General features: G+C 47.7%; 1 long non-coding RNA gene across 1 annotated transcript; it reads left to right on the forward strand.

Moving 5' to 3' along the window:
• Positions 1–2,412: 2,412 nt before the first annotated feature.
• LOC123078407 (uncharacterized) lies at positions 2,413–4,026 on the forward strand. The gene is made up of 2 exons (XR_006437436.1): positions 2,413–3,131; positions 3,492–4,026. It is a non-coding gene; the product is annotated as an uncharacterized lncRNA (long non-coding RNA).
• The last annotated feature ends 782 nt before the right edge of the window (positions 4,027–4,808 follow it).

A 4,808-nucleotide genomic window follows, 5' to 3' on the forward strand; every position in this document is an offset into this window, starting at 1 on the left:
TTAGCACGCAAGATAACCCTAGTCGGATTATTAGCAAAAATCATTTGTACGGAACAAACAATTAATCACCATCTCTATACGGATAACATTCAAACAATCAATACACTACGTGCATCTAACATATCTTAATTACTCTGATTTCATGGACTGAGAGAACATAACCATAGGATTTGTATTCAAAAAAATTATAGAGGGGGGAGTAACCTGAGAAAACACATGATATGTTCGCCGCACAAATGGGTATATAGATGACTAACCGGTTTTCTGTTGGAGTCGCAGTCGTTGCCGGAGTTGCTGTTTACCTCCGGCACTGGCTGGGGGGGGGGGCATGACGGCGCCGACGAAGTCAAGGTCATGATGCTGCCCACGCGAGACCTCGTCGGCAGCAACCTCTGTAACCAGCTTCACGCTTTGCGCGGGTGCTTCAGCAGCCCCGGCGTCGCCACTCCCTCCAATGGTGCGCTTCGGCGGCATCCTCATACACTCCAGAGTCCAAATGTTGGTGACCACTGTGGACCGGGGGTGCGGCCGCCTATTATGGTCGGCAGCTCGGGCGCGCAATTAATACGGACCAGTGGGAGCGAGGTGGGCGGCGGTCAAAGGCTGTCTGGCCTCCAGGTATGCCTGCGCGGCGGACTGCTCGCATGCGTCCCGTCAACTCACGCCTGCACGTACGACACATGGGCGTGTGGCAGCACGTATGTTTTTTGATTTATTGATGATTCATTATGCTGCTTTACTACTTAATTGAAGCATGGCACGGTCTAACGCACACGCTTTGAATAAATAATCCCTATGAGATATTGGTTGCCAGTTTTTAATAACCTCGCGCTCTTTGTGGGGACTTTTTGGTTTCCTATATATGTGCTGCCACATCAAAGTTGTGCATTGCGTATTCAAACATCACACAAACACCTCTTCGGGCCACATGCAGACGGTGGTACGTAGTCCTATATAGGATGATCACTCGTGTGCGACGTACGCTTGGCTTCTGTGCCAGGACCGCGAGTTCGTCGTCCATCACTTTGACCCAGCAAGAGAGAGGTACGTTTGACGAACAAGGAGGATTAATTCGACTTTGCGGTTTTTGAGGCAAATGCCACATCAAAGTTGTGCATTAGGTATTCAAAACACCACAACACACCTCTTCATATATATGTTTTGGCACACGTGCAATCGCGATGGTTGTTGTCCTATATATGACACTCACTCACGCGGTTATCGGTGATGCTTCCATATGTTGGCCCGCTTGGTCCATCACTTTTACCGACAGCGCGAGAGAGGTTAACTAATTTGACTTAGGAGGGGATTAATTCTTTGTCTCATGATATATATCATGATGTGAGATTACATATATATAATAGCACATGTGTACACATGAATCCATCCCGCTGGATCGAAGGGGGGGGCGAGCACACGACACGTCATGAACGACCTCTTGCTCTGTGTGGGGACCTCTACGATTTTCAACGCATGCACCACATCAATGTTGTGCATTGGGTCGGGTATTCAACACATATGCATGCATCACACACCTCCATAAATATGTTTGGGACACACGCATGCAATGGTTGTTTTTGGACACACTCTCACTCGCTTGGTTATGGGCGGCAAGCCTATACATATTCCTGGGCCCACGTGGACGTCCATCATTTCGACCAACGACGAGAAAGGTTACCAGGGTGGATTCTTCTTCTTTGCTTCGAGTTACCATATAGTAGGTTGACCATTCCAAGCCTAATTAAGTTTGAGCGCATGCTACGCATCGTGAGCCCTCGCTCAGTGTGGGGATTTTACAGTTTCAAAGCATGGTGCCACATCAAATTTGCGCATTGGGTATTCAAACACCACACACACCACTTCCATATACATACTTGGGCCACATGCATAGAGTGGGTTTGTCTTCATACAATACTCCCTCACGAGGTTACCGACGACAAGCTAGCCCATTTTGCGGGGCCATGTGGACGTCCATCACTTTGACCAACAACGAGCGGGAGAGGTTATACGACCAAGTTGGATTCTGCTTGGTCCGTGTTACAGTACGTCTTGGTGAGATGCCCTCCCCCGACATGTGTGTGTTGGGGGGGGGGGGCTACTTCGCACTACCTGCAACCTCCCTGCGGTCGGGGAAGTCCGGTTAATTTGCGAGGCACACATGCCACATCAAAGTTGTGAATGGTAGTTAAATATCACGACGTATCCTTTTCATACATATAGTAGGGCCATCCGCATGTGGTTTGTATGTGGTCTCACCCATCTCGCGCCACAAGCACACATTTTTGGGTTATATATATAATTTCTCTTTCGCTTCCCGACAAAAATGGACCATGTGCCGACTTTCTTACTATATAGGACAACACTATTCTAATTCCGAGATTAGAATAGTTATTTGGATCACAACCGTGCTAGGAGCCGAAGGGATGTTCCCGTACTAAAAAAAGAAACAGAGCCCCTTTTCTCCCCCACCCGCGTCCACCTTCTTCCTCCACCCGCTTCCACCACCGAGCCGCGCCGCACCCGCCCTGAAACCGGCCGTTGCGCCACCTTCGACCCTTGATCCGGCCGCCGCGCCATCTCCGACCCCCGATCCGGCCACCGCGCCGCTTTCTACCACCGGATCCTCCCGCGGACCCACCTTCTCCCCCTGGATCCGCCTCCGGCGGCCCCTCCTCCCCTGGATCCGCCCGCGGCGCTAACCGCCCATGCCCCGCCCCGCCCTGGACCCACTCACCTCCCACCGCCGGTGTCGCGCCGCCCCGAACCTCCCCATCGCCTGTGCCGTGCCGCCCCGAACCTCCCCGTCGCCGGTGTCGTGCCGTGGCCCGAACCTCCCCGCTGTCGGTGCCCCGCCCCCCCCCCCTCTCCCACACCGGCAGGGACCCCCGCCACCGGTGCCCTCTTCACCGCCGGCCCCGTCAACACCAGGCGCCGGAACGTCCTCAACAGCGACGAGATCGACCGCCTCCCGAGTCGCGCGCCCCCGCGTTCCCTTCCGGCGACCGGCCCACCCCCCAACTTCTTCTGAACTTCTCCAACTTCCTCCCTAGTCTAGAGCTTTAAGTCCAGGCCCCTACAGCAAAAAATCAGCGTCCACTCCTATGGAAATTCTTCTCCAAAATCTTCCGGCGGTGAGTGTTCTTCAAGTTTTGCACTTCTGCCCAGCTTCTTCTGAACTTCTGTTTATTTCATACCTAGTGAATTTGCCTTGAAATTAGACCATCCATATATACCTTCAGCTCAGTAAAAATAGTTTGTCTACAAACTGGTACTACTGTTAGTTACTTTTACATAATTCTTAGATGGTTGGTTAGCCTAAATCAGTAGGCACCGAGCTCAAAAATTCTGAAACTCTACACACTCCTCTAGCGGACAGCAAGGGATGCTCTAACTGAAACTCTGAAACTCAATTGTGCCGCGAGTGCCAAACTATGTTCGCCGATGCAGCTCTCATCACAAACTCTTTGTTTTGCCTTATGAAAACGATGCAGATGTGGGCATCCAGTCGCGGAGAGATGTGCGGAGCGCTGCATTCCGTCGTCGTCGACCCCGTGGCCGTGGGCAACCAGGCAGCTGATGTAGATACATCCTGAGCGGTAGTGCTATTCTACTGTCCACATTGCAGATATATGGTTGGTGATTTGTCACTTGTTAAATTACATGATGAGATGACATGAGCTGTGGAAAAGGAGCGAGCAGGACATAATAAAGATGATGTCCTGACTTCATTTTTGGGACGGTTCGAAATGTGTTTGGGTCAATTTCTTCTTTATTTTCTGGGTCACTATCTTGTTCTTGCTCATTTTGTTGAAAGATGGTCTTGTGTTCTGTGAAGATGTGAACAAAAATATGTATTCACAACAAAGAACACAAAGATGTTGTGGTAATGTAAAGTCCGCCCCAGCATCTGTAGTTTTCCAGATTGCTATGAATATTTTGTAATCTTAACGGTGGCTTTGATGCAATTTATTTCTGTAGATGTATAAAACATGTTCGATTCATGGTGAACAAAAACATGTTGCTGAATGTCGAGTGTTCCTGACTTGAGCGTGTATTTTCTTTTGATTTATGTGGCATTATATATGAGGTACTGTGGTACTGAGGTTTGGCTGGAAATGAGTGAGGGAGTTAATTTGTTTGAGCCTTGGACTTGTTGCTGCTTCTTTCTAGTAGCATCATGGTACCAGCATTTTGTACATTGATGTTTCCTCTCTACTAGGCGGTGTGATGTTTTAGGAACAAACTTTGTTGCTAAACACAACAAAAATTGTAGGTAAAATGACTCAATTGCAGCCCACTCTTTTTGCACCTGCAGTTTTGTTGGTTTTGCACCTAGATGTTATTATGCTACAATTTTTTTGAAAGTTCAAAGATGACAATTATAGAAATTGGATGAATGCTCTGTTGTGCTTGTACTACTGTGCTAAAAATTTGCTTTAACTTTTTTGTGAAGGTCAAAATATTGTGTTCGAGAAGGTAAGTGTGTTATGTGTATCTCAGCAAGTTCAAAAAATTTTTAAACTCACAAGGGAAAACATGGGAGATTTGCGTTTCTTTTAGAACTTCAAGTGACAAACAAATTTAAAAAGAGCACAAACAAAAAATAAGCCTAGAAAATTCACTTCGAAAACATCAACAAGATAAAGGATGTTCTCTTTGTTCTCGAATGCAAAAACAAAATTTTAAATAAAAAGGGATGCAGTATACGCATTTTCTAAAAAGAAACCAAGAAGTTTGGATGAAAAAAAGAAACCAAGAAGTTCGGATGAAACTAACGGAGTAGTACAATGTTAATAACAAATTCAGTT

This window comes from Triticum aestivum, chromosome 3D, assembly GCF_018294505.1.
Source record: "Triticum aestivum cultivar Chinese Spring chromosome 3D, IWGSC CS RefSeq v2.1, whole genome shotgun sequence".
NCBI lineage: Eukaryota > Viridiplantae > Streptophyta > Magnoliopsida > Poales > Poaceae > Triticum > Triticum aestivum.